Source organism: Drosophila sulfurigaster, chromosome 2R, assembly GCF_023558435.1.
Source record: "Drosophila sulfurigaster albostrigata strain 15112-1811.04 chromosome 2R, ASM2355843v2, whole genome shotgun sequence".
Taxonomy (NCBI): domain Eukaryota; kingdom Metazoa; phylum Arthropoda; class Insecta; order Diptera; family Drosophilidae; genus Drosophila; species Drosophila sulfurigaster.
In genome coordinates, this window is record NC_084882.1 from 23,815,213 (window position 1) to 23,828,426 (window position 13,214).

Genomic DNA, 13,214 nt, shown 5'->3' on the forward strand with positions numbered 1-13,214 from the left:
GTTGCAGAGTTACAAGTGGCAGTTAAAACAACCGCTAATTCAATTAAAACAACTTCAAAGTTGTTTTCATTTGTTTTTTATTTAATTTCATTTTTTCTCGTACTGCTGTTGTTGCTGCTGTTGTTGTTTTCGTTGTTGTTGTTGTTGTGTTTGCTTCATGCCACTCTAGTTTTTCAGTTTAAAATGCAGCAACAATAATTACGCTTGAAAATGCTAATACATCAGCGTACGCGTAATTACTTCAAACACCTTGCCACACAAGGGGGAGTGCCAAGGGGGCGGCAAAGGGATGCTGCTCGTTCGTGTGCTTAATCCCTATGCTGTAGCTGTAGCTGTAGTTGTAACTGTAGATGTAGCTGTGTAGTCGCAACCATGCCACGCAGCCTCAAACCAGAAGCAACAGTGGAGCTCATTAGCAGCGCATACGAATCCCCAAAAACACACGCACACAAATCCACCTGAGCACACTCCTACACACACACACACAAACACACACAGACACACCCATACAAAAATCAACTAGCAAACGTAGACGGACCAATGCTAAAATCCAAGCCAAAAGCTAAAGCTGACTCTTCTCTAAGTGTGTGTGTGTATGTGTGTTTATCTGCGACTGAGCGTGTGTTTGTGTGGGTGCGTGTACTTCTCTCTGTGTGTGTGTGTGTGTGTGAGGATGGGCAGCACTAATGTGTCATGTTAAATTAACACTTTAATTTATTCCGCGTTTTCCATGCTGCAAAGTGCATATTTAATCAGTTTGTATTTACGTTTGTTGCCGCCACCAAATCCGGCTACGACTCCTCCTCACCCCGTCCCCAGACCTTTCCCCCTCTCTCGCACAATATCAGTGGGTGCTTCAGTCAGCCTGGCGCCGATTTTGTTTTATATATAAACATATATGTATGTATGGTGTATATATGTATATACGAGTATATACGAGTATACATTTTGATGCTCGCTTCCCTTTTTGTTCTGTCTGGTCTGGGCATTGTGTAAGCCATTTTAATTCATGCTTGTATTTTTAATTGCAGCATTTAACAAACAAACGGAATATTTAAATACTTTTACTACTTTACAACAATTAGCTAGAAAACAACATGAACATATTGAAAATTGCATATTTATTATATCTTTTTTTTCGGTGTGCTGTTGTTTAGTAATTAGCAACTTGGCGTAAGGAAAGCACGACTTTATAATACTCTATTAAATGTGCATAATATTTCAGCTAATTAAATTAATATATTGTGCATTTATTTTCCTATATTATTGTGACAAATATAATATGTGATGCTAATTTTGCAGTTCTCCCATAGAAATGTATAAATAATGCATGAGCATATTAGTATTATATTAATAAATGAATGCCGAAATGAACTTTGTCTATGCATTTGCATTTCCAATGAGAGTAGTGCATTTAAAATAATTTTCCAAATACATTCATAATTAATTAGCAACATTTTAAGGCCAACTAATTTGTTATACACTTTTTGCGGGCAGCCAGTTAATTAAAATGCAGTGCAGACAAGCCAACAAAAGACTCAATTGTTGTCATAATACTTGAATCATGTTGTCAATTTGCCCCCCATTCATAATTTCATGCTGTTCATGCCGCCTGCAGCCATCATCAGGATGCATTCGAGTGTGGACAGCGCAGTTAATTCATAGTCGACTCGCGCAACAAGCAACGAGCAACGTGCAACACACAAACGTGCAACAAGCAAAAGCGAAAGGTTAACATGTCAGTGTGAATGTGGCAAAAGTTCAATGGTGCATGCTGCAGCAGCAGCAGCAGCAGCAGCAGCATCAGCCCCAGGGTCAACATTGACGGCATCAGACTTGTCCGTTATGTCCGGCTAATGCAATAAATAAAATAACCTTTTGCCCTCCCCTCTTCACCTCTTTGTAAGAGCTGCTGCCAACGGCAACATATGTTAGCCATCTTCACATTTTGTAAGCCTTCCCTTAATCCCAGCACACATTGTTTGGGCAAAAGTGCAGCAAAGTGAGCGCAATTGTTCGAAAGACTATTCAACGTAATAGCTGATACATAGATTAATAATAAAAAAGTTTGTTGTAGTGAGAGTAGTGATTTATTTAACCTAACTCTATTTTGTTTCATATTCTTAAATTTTCTCTTACTCACCATTTCAGCAGTTGACGAAGAATTATTCACAAGCAAGGCGCAAAAATAAAAAACAAAAACAAAACACATTAGACGCAAGCAGCAGCTTCAGCTCCTCTAAAAATCGCACATTTTCTTTCACTCTCACTCTCTTACATTTTCTATTCGCCTTTTTGGCGCTATTCTCAACAAAACACAGCAGTCAGGAAATTACACATATCGTTGTCTCACTCTCTCTTCCGTTTTGCACTTGTTTACTTGAGCTCTCCACGCATTTATGACGATCATAGGTAATGACTAAAACGAACGAATTAAACGCGCAGCTCTGTCAATTTGTATAATCTTTATCAACAGCAATGTTTATTTTGAAGAACAATTAAACACAAACTGTTAATTTAAACAATTTTTGACGCAACTGCACTCTCGTGACGACGCTGCAGAAAATGCATAAAATACAACTGACTTCCCAAATTGGAAATTCCAATTCGCCGGCGTCTTCGACTAAAAATATCAGCGGCGAATTGCGAAATTATCAGTTATCGGCTTTAAAACGATAACGAATACTAAAAAATCGAGTTTAAATTTTAAGCAACTGTTAAGAATATTTTTTGAACTTTATTAAATACCCTTAAGAAGTCACAACACAAAATATTCATTACAAATAAAAAGAAAACTCTTGTATATCTTGCATTTCAGTGCAAAGAATTTGTCAAAGGAATAGCATAAATTGTAATACAAATGACAAATATTTGAAGTACCCTTTTGTCATGAAAATGAAGTGATCCCACATTCATTTAATGAATTACATTACATATTTGTATATTTGTATACTTGAATGTGTACTGGAAAAATTATGACAAATACATACATATATACAGAGTCTGAGTTGATTAATAAATATTTGAGTTGATTGCAGTTTACAAAGTGAAAAGCAAAGGAATGCGAGAAATGCAATGCTGACGAAATATGCATTGTGGAATGTTAAGGGAATGCGAATGCAAGTGTTCTTCTTCCTGGACAAAGCTTCATTGTTTTCGGTACACGAAATCGTATTTTAATAGTCTGACTGCAAGTGCTTTTGACTCAAGATGCAACTCAAGTTATATTGTGTCGCTAATAAAAAGCATTGTTTGTTTTCCACAAAAAATGACGATTCCATTTACTTTTGCAGACAACAATAAAACCTAACTTGCAAAAGGCGGCGCAGCTGTTGCGATGTTGGAGAATAATTTCCCCAACTTCCAAGTTCATAGTTCAGCTAGGATTGAGAGCTTGCCATCTACTCGTCTACCGCAAATCATCAACACACTCTCACTCACTCTTACGCCAGGCAAACCTCCAATTTACCATTATGCCCGACCTTCTCACACTTTGGCACACGCGTCGAGTGGCAATCACCTGAGGTAGCTTCAAGTAATTTACGCACTTGAATTAATTTACCGAGCAAAAGAGGTTTCGGCCTGGCGTTGGGTCGGAGGAGGAGGAAAAGGAGGAGGAAACTTCAGCAAACGTCCGGGATTTAAATAACGAAATTTACACTTGAATGTTGGCATATCAATCACAAATATCGCCAAGGTGCCTTGCGAATGGTTGCACTAATTAGAAGGTAAATTGTGCTCATTAATTAAATTCCATAGTTGATGAAACAAAAGTCCCTTCTGCGTGGTGAAGCAAGTGAGTGAGATACGTGCCAGGCTCAGCTTCCTCCTTTTAATGTACTTGCCAATCAAATTGCAAGTTGTTAACTCAAAAGTTGTTTTCCTTTTTTTTTGGGTGTCTGTGTTGTGTCAGTTGAGCCGTTAATCATGCAACCTCATGCAGCTGTGATTTAGCCGTTGATTTAACCGTTCGCTGAGCAGAGCCGAGCACCTGAGCAGCAGAGCTCATTCACTATGTTATGCTTTTTGGACAGCATCATTTACACGCAATCAACACGAAGCAATGCCTCAACGCCTTCCACGCAATGAGACATGTGTCATAACTCAATTTCATGTGCAATTTTATGCACCTGCGACGGCACGTAATCGAGCCGCTTGCCACTTGCCGCATGCCGCATGCCGCATGCCGCATGCCTCATCTATATGCCACGACCATGGCCTGCACTTAGCGCCTTTGTGCTGTCTCCTGCATAGCCAAGTAGCCTGTCGACCCCGATGGCCACAATTTTGTAATCAGCTCGCTGTCCATTTTATAAAAAACACTTCAAAAGTCATCTGCAATACAGACAGAGCAGAGCTGAGCAGAGCTGAGCAGAGCAGAGCAGTCAAAGGGCTGTCAGGCCCCTCTCAAGTGGCGCCCTTTGTTGACAAGAGTGTGTGGTACGAGTGTGTGTGTGTGTGTGTGTAAGGGTGTGTTGTGTATGGCCATAGTCGAGTGGTTGAGAAAAAAATCAAATGGGGTACGTGTGATCGCTCATGTGCATGAAATGAGCAATTTTTAAAACAACAAACGGCGTAAAAAGTCAATAACCAATAACGTTGAAAATAATCGAAGAAAAGAACAATGTAGAAAAAGGCCTCAAGGATATAAGATAAATCCAAACATTTTACAATTATTTCTATAATCGAAGAAAAGAACAATGTCGAAAAAGAGCTTAAAGATAAATGATAAGGCCAAATATTTTACAATTATTTCTATAATCGAAGAAAAGAACAATGTAGAAAAAGGCCTCAAGGATAAAAGATAAATCCAAATATTTTACAATTATTTCTATAATCGAAGAAAAGAACAATGAAGAAAAAGGCCTCAAGGATAAAAGATAAATCCAAATATTTTACAATTATTTCTATAATCGAAGAAAAGAACAATGTAGAAAAAGAGCTCAAAGATAAATCCAAATATTTTACAATTATTTCTATAATCGAAGAAAAGAACAATGTAGAAAAAGAGCTCAAAGATAAAAGATAAATCCAAATATTTTACAATTATTTCTATAATCGAAGAAAAGAACAATGTAGAAAAAGAGCTCAAGGATATAAGATAAATAGAAATATTTTACAATTATTTCTATAATCGAAGAAAAGAACAATGTGAGAAAAAAATCGAAGATAAATCCAAATATTTTACAATCATTTCTATAATTTACTTTCTCGAACACAACAATTCTCAACAAACAACAATTCATGTATGTAATTGCGGTTGCACTCATATGATTTGTCAAAGGCATCGGAAACTACTTTTATTTATGCATTTTATGCCCACAAGTTGTGACAATTTATTTATAGTTTACAGTGTAGTGTGCAATGTGTATGATTTTTTGATTATTGCACGCAATTGGGACTCTAATTTCCGGCCCAATATATGTATGTACGCTATATATACATAAATATTGAGAGAGCTACTTGCCTGGACACAAAAACGAAACGGAAATTATTAATTCTTACGCATGAATTCGCTCGATTTAATTTTGATTTTTATCTGTGTACAAACACAGTGCATATATTTTGCAATTGATGAGGTTTTGTTATGGTTCGCAACGATCTGTTTTGTGCACTGTTTGATTTGGTAGATAATTGAAATGTACTACAGACATATATCGAATTCAATTGGAATGAGAGTGTGTGTGAGTGTGTGAGTGTGTGAGTATCCGCTCAAGCGTATTCTTGTGGGTTATGAATTTTTATGATTGCCCGCCGGACGGACACACAAAAAATAATAGAATATTTTATTTGCACTACCCTTAAAATTGCATAAAATTTCCGTGGGGGCAAAATAGAAAAAAAGAGTACATATCATATCATAACATAACATAACATTAATAGAATGCGGCACAAATATTTTGCTACAGTCGCGCACAGCAGCAACAACACATGATTAATATTTAATCTATTTGGCTGTAATGTGCACATAATTAAGAGATGTCGAATTTTCAAATTCAAATATGCACGAGCGCACAAAAGTATGCAATGAAATTAATATGTGCATGTCCATGCCACATGCAACGAACTGCGAGATGCGAAGGCAACTGCGAAATAAATTCGCATATTTTACTGCATGGCCAGTGCAACGTGCCACGTGCCACATGCCTCGTTTCTCCATCCTGCCGCAGTCTTACCTCATAATTAAATCAAGCGCTGCAGTGCAAATATACGTTTGCAACTGCCACATGAAGAGGGTCAAGCGAGAACTAATCAACTCACAATTTAAAATAAACTGCAATCTCATTTAATGGCACACAACGAATTATGGTCTCTTTATAACACTTTGATTTTCCCTTATGATTTGGTTACACATAATTGGAATCAAATACTAATATAGTGAGCATATTTAATGCATATTTATCGAGTGACCCTCGCCATTCACCTTCTGAATTTTGCCAAATTCTGGCTGCTGCTGTTATCTGATCTATGACAAGCTGAACAGAACTAGTCGAAAACAACAGTTGCTGCCAAATAACATTTCTCTTTAATTAGTTTTGTTAGCGCAATTTCGGGTTACATGTGAAAATCTATCTTTTTACGTGGATTAATGTGTTCTCTAATTGAAAGAGCAAAGCGGAATGAATGAATGCTATAATAAATATATTAGCAATGCGTATTAAAACAATTATCTTAAGAAATTCCTAATGGTGTTCTTGGCTTTTAAATGGAGTAAACATGAAATTAAAATTAAAACCAAAATTTATCAAAATAATCATTAAATTCAGCAATTGAAGATTAAAACAAAATTTCTTCAAAATATTCTACTTCATAATGAAAATAGAATTGAAGTGAAAATTATATATTTTTTTCACATAAATAATGATCATAATAAAGAGAACATTATAACTAATTTCTTAATAATAATAAGCAAATTTTTTAATGAGATCAACTAAAGACTTTATCTGGTAGTAATTTCTTATCTAATACTTGCTATAAAATTGTTTCTATTGAAGCAAATCGAAAATTCAAATAGAATAGAAATGAGAATTAAAATTCATTTCCTTTAAATGAAAATGGGAAACGGATTAAAACAAATTTGTTCAAAGCAATAATAAAAAACTAATTATCCAAACTACAATAGAATTGCAATGAAAATCGAAATAAAATTTCTTTAAAATAATTACAATTAAATCTTCAAAATTATGAAATTAAAATAACACTAAAACTATATTAAGAAAAACTCAAAAATTTTTTAAATTTATAATGAAATGGAAACGAAAAAATTAAATGAACTGCTTTAAAAAGTAATTAGCAACTTTATCAAATGAAAACAACAACCAATTTCCATTTAAAAATAAGGAGCAATTTCTTGAAAATTAAAATTCAACAGAAATATTAAATGTAAAAATTGGCCTTAAACTTCAAAATTGAAATGAATATGTCTTAAAAACAATGAGATACTTCATCAACATTATACACGAAGAACATCATCTCGTATTAAGTTAATGCAATAATTAATACTTGCAATAAAATCTGTTAGTGGAAAAAGTGGTTCAGCTTAAGCGCAAATAGAGTGGAAAATTTTGTGAGCGTTGTTGGGACATCGTCGCCATTTAGTTGTTTAATGTAAAATGATTAAATTGCATGGAAAGTAATGGGAACACGTACAACAATTAACATAATAGCTGTAATCAAGAGGCTCGCTGCATTTGTTGCCAATTTATAGTCACTGACTGTGCGGCCATGAGTGTGTGTGTGTGTGTGTGTGTGTGTGTGTGTGTGTGGGAGTGTGCAAGTATGTACATAATTGGCGTTAAAAATAATGCGTTTAAATGTCCAGCAGAGCTCAAAAAATGAGAACGTGAAAAATGTGCGCGCTTAAATGCAAGCGATGGCGACAATTGTGGCCTCACAAATGGACGGCAATTGCACCCACACATACACACACACACATACAGAGAGAGAAAGACACGCATACAGGGAAATAACCAGCATTAAAATTTAGAAAATCCCTCCACGTAGAGCAGCAGTTACTGTGTAACAGGTTAAACACTGCGCCACGTTAATTGCGGCGCCTAATTGCACACCATTTGCAACTGTTGCATGTATGAAGCACACACACACACACAGAGAACGAGACAGCAATAGAGATAAAGCGAGAACGAGAGAGAGAGAGTGAGAAGCAGAGTGCTGGCATTTTTATGCAATAACAATAAGGCTGCATAACAATGAAGGCGACTTTTTGAAAAATTACTCGGCACGACGAAAACAGCAAAGGGCCATTTGTAGTTGCCACAGAATGTGGCCAAATGAACAGCACATAACGACGACACTGCCAACGGGATTGGCATTGGGATTGGAACTGGGATTGCTATCTAATAGTTTGCCCGGCTACACAACTCCCATTCCCATTGCCATTCCGTTTCCCCTCCACCTTCACCTCTTTTGCCTGGCTAACGACTGCTGACCAGCAGCACACAATGGCCACTCTAATTGCCATACATTTTCGGGCTTTCAATGGTTTAGGCCAGCACACACATACTCACATACAAGAGCAGCCTTCTACTATTCTGGTCTGCTTGGCCACCTTTTGCATTTCACATTCGGATTCACATTCGGATGTCGCCTTATGCGTCCTGTGCAATTGTGCATGCGAAAAAAGCAACATTTAAGTTAATTTTTGGCTACGCAAATTGCACAATTTTGTCAAGTGATTAATTTTATAGACAATTTTGTGGTCCACTCTCAGCCGAAAGTGGTCCATTATTCAGTATGCCAACTGTTATTGCCAACGTCCAATGTGAATCCACATTGTATGTTATGCTCTGTGACTTGTGAAATCTGGAATCTGTGCACAGAAATCCGCTTGGTCTTTGTACAAAAGTAAATCCTAAGGGAGCAATCAAATTTCGTATTATTAATTTAAATGGGCAATGTATTTTTATTTGAGCAATACAAAGTCGAATTGCAAATAAATTATTTCCTTGCTGAAAATTGGTATTGATGTATTTTAGAAAAAAGGAAAAACAAATTTAAAATAAATTATATGAGAAATTTGTGCTTGATTCTCATACAAATAAATATTGCAAAGTCAATATTAAATTTCGTATTATTATTTTAAATTTACAATACATCTTCCTTAACAATTTCAAGTTGTCAAGACAAATATGTTATGTGTTTAATATAAATTATTACTTATAAATATTTAAAGAATATTGCAAATAAATTATATGACAAAATGTCTCTTAATCTTTAGGCATAAATAAATCTTCAGGGACCAATCAAATTTCGTATTATTTATATTAATTGACAATATTTTTGTTATAAAGCAATACAACTTGTACAAAGACGAATATGTATGTTGTGTAATACATATAAATGATAAATAAATAAACAAATACTGTTTCATATTTGTATATCCCCAATATTCTTACAACTTATAAACTCCTCGCAGATGTAAAACCAAGAAAAACATAAACAAGTTTATTAAATGAACTTCTAAACTAAGTAAATATAAAGAGCTCATTTAGTCAGACTAAATATTACTGTGATATATGTAGTAGTATTTAGTATATTACTGTTTATATTATATACTGTATTCAGCATAAATAATATATATAAAATAACAGTAAATATTATATATTTATTATATACTAATATACTAAGTTAATATTAAAATACTGTGTGATAAGACAATCAGTTGTGACTAAATAAAAATAAAAATGAGTAATGATAACTACATTTATATTTATACAATTTTACCTTTTGCCTTAGATTAAAATATTAAATAGCTTATTAAGAAAATTAAAAATAAAGTGAAGCATATCTGTAAAATAATCAGCAATCTGAACGCAAGAATCTCGCAGCCCCTTGAATTAAATCTTTGCTTGCAATAAGCCATTAGATGACTGTAAACAAGATTCGCATACATTGAATTTATAAGCCAAGAATTCTCGCACAAAAAGCTGCAGAGCATGGACCAAATGAAATTAATTAAATTATATGCTGAAAAGCAGCATTGTTGTAAATGTTGTTATCATTTTATAGAATGAAGCGAATCGAGAACAACCAGAGGCAATGATGTTGGTTGTTGGTTGGTTGGATGGTTTGTTGGTTTGCTGGCAAAGGCATCACACAAAAAACATGCAGAACAACAACAACAACAGCAGCAGCAGCAGCAGTGTAACAAACAGTCACGACAACATCACAAGAACCATCAGCAACAACAATGGCAAGCAACAGCAACAATAACAAGAGGCATAACAAGGCAATTCAGTGTAACCAAATGAAACAGTCAATTTTAATTAGCTAATGAAAAACGCAACATGGACATTTTCGAGCATGTAAATTAATTTGGTTTGCGTCGTCTCCTTTTTGCTTTCCTCATGGCGAAGCACTCCGACCAATTATGCGTTTTTGCGCAACAATCTGTCAATTGGAGTGGGCGTGGCCATGCCCATAGCCCGCTGTTGCCCCGTGGGCAGGTGACTAATTTAATTTTTCTGATAATGTAATTTTCCGCGTGTCCTGCCAGCAGCAGCAACAGCAGCAAACGCGGAAAATGAAAAACAATTCAGTTGAAAAGTTAACGAAAAACAAGTAAAGTAAAAAAAAAGCGAGAAATAAAAGCAACTGCACAGCTGTCAGTTTTTAAGGACCTCTGTATCATCTTCAAAGTTGAATACACTCGCAGTTCAGATATATATATGTACATACTTACTTATGTGCGTTTGTAGTATTTTGTGTACGCGTTGCCTGAAGGGGCAACAACAATTTCGGCAGTTGATTTGTGGCTGCGACGGTTGAATCGACGTTGCCTGCACTTGGCGGCTCTGCAAATTGCCTGTCCACGTATCAAATGTTGTAATGAGCTTTGTTTTGCAACTAAAGGTATATATAGTATGTATGTATGTATATGTATAATCGAGGGCAGTTTGTGATTGTGATTGAGAAGCGATGCCGAAACTCATGCATAATGTATGAATGTCCAGGCGGAGGAATCACTGCAACTTGCGCAACTTATTATAAAATCCGGGTCGAATGTGAGCCACGATTTCACTCCACTCACATTTTTTTTTTGCTGGTTTGTTTTTTATTTTTATTTTGCTGATATTTTAGAGAAATGTTGGCTCGCCCCCCCAAGCGGTAGCTACTTAAATTTAATAATGTGCATTCAAGCGGAAAAGCGTACAGGAGATAGGGACTAAATTGTGCACATTAAGCTCAGAGAGTGTGAGTAAAGAGTGAGAGCGAAGCCCCACATCCTTTATTACATGAGCTTGACTGACCCAGAGGCTAAATCAATGTGACCCCTCGCACAAGTTGGCTGCCCTTTTTAACCACACACACACACACACACACACATGCATACATCTCATACAGCTTAAAAATTAATAATTCAAAGGTTTACGGTTCAAGAGCCAAACTGGCCACCCACTGCTCCCATTTTTCTACCCCTCTCCCCACCTTGTATTGTGGTTGAAGTTTTTGGAAGATGCTTTAAGCAACTGTAAATAAAATTGCATTGATTTCTTCTTCAATACAAATATCAAATATGAGAGCGACGCTCAAAAACAAATTTAATTAGTTTGCTGCCTGCAAATACACATTTTAATTAAATTCAATTTGCACAACTATGTAAGACATATGTGTCTACCTATCTCTCTCTCTCTCTATTGCTGTCTCTTGTGCATGAATGAATGTGTTGATTTGCATATTAATGTATGAGCAGCAGCAACAACAGCAAGAACAATAACAAACACTACAACAATAGAAATGACAACTTTGGCAACTCTGACAACTTTAACTTGTGCTCAAACAAAAGCCATTATTCAAAAGCGCCAAGTGGCTGTCGCTTTGTCTCTTTCCCACACTCTCTGTGTATTGCCGTCTCTGTCGCTGTTAGTGACATTGTGTAAATTGTAATCATTACAGGGTAATTAGAAGTTTTCAGCAAACTACTCACAAGCAGCAGCAGCAACAGCAAGCAGCAGAAGATCTCTGGAAAATTTTAAAGTTTCTTCGCGTTTTAGTCGCTTTAATTTATTTATGAAGCCGAAACACATCAATCTTCTGCAGCTTTGTAAGCATTGCCATATGGCTGCCACCAAGAGTGTGTGTGTGTGTGTGTGTGTGTGTGGAAGGAGTGTGAGTGTGTGTGATCCAATGGATGCTGTAACATGCGATGCCATGGTTAGCTGAATTTGAGTTTAATGACGTGTAAAAATGTTTTCACGGCTTTTGATTATATTTTACCTTGAGCGATGCTAAACTTTTGGTATTCCACACACATACACACACACACAAACACATACGGCACACCTACATATATAATCGCGACTATATAGATCCCTTCCGTTTGCCATTTGCAATGAATAATGTCGTCGTCCTGCATGGCGTCGTCTCCTCTTTTGCATATGAATACCTTTTAGCTGCGCCGCTGATTAGCACCGCCAACTGACAATGGCAACGTCCCAGCGAACGGAAACATTTTAATGACAAGCGACCGGTAAAGCTTACCCAGCCATCTTCCCATCTTTTACCTCTCATCCTCCATCCTCCATCCTGCACCCCTTTTGTGTGTATGAGAACTGACAGTTATCGTTTTCAGAAATATTGTTATTTGCTCTCTTTTTTCGGGGGTAGCTTGCGTTTACGCTACGTTAAGCGTATTGTTTTCTAAATGACTTGATTTAAGTTTTAAATTTCGGCGTTTACATTAATTTTGATTGGCGCGCAATGAAAAGTTATTGTTATGGCAATTTATTGATCCCGGAAGAGCAAAAGACACCAATATCCGAGGGTGGTGCACTACAAATGATTATTTATCGGCGTTTTAATTTAAATGTGTCACATTTTGTAGAGAAATACATTAGTATAGAAAGCTATTAAGATTATCTAGTCTTAAAGGCATTGCGGAATGTGATTAACTGAGTGATAAATAAAAATCCACACAGTGCGGTATTATAATATATCAAATTAATATACCATTAAAATACTATGGGTAGGTAGCAGGTATAAAAAAATAAAAAAAAACAGTGTGACAGAACTGCCTTAATCTACACATAAATTGAAGAATTTTTCTAAAACGTAATGATTTCTTATCATTTCCGACTACTTATCAGAACGTCCTCTTTAAATACACACATATTTTTACAATTTATAAATAATATTTTTAGCATTAATACAAATAAAGCAAACATTGCGGTATTATTCTTAAAATATACCGAATT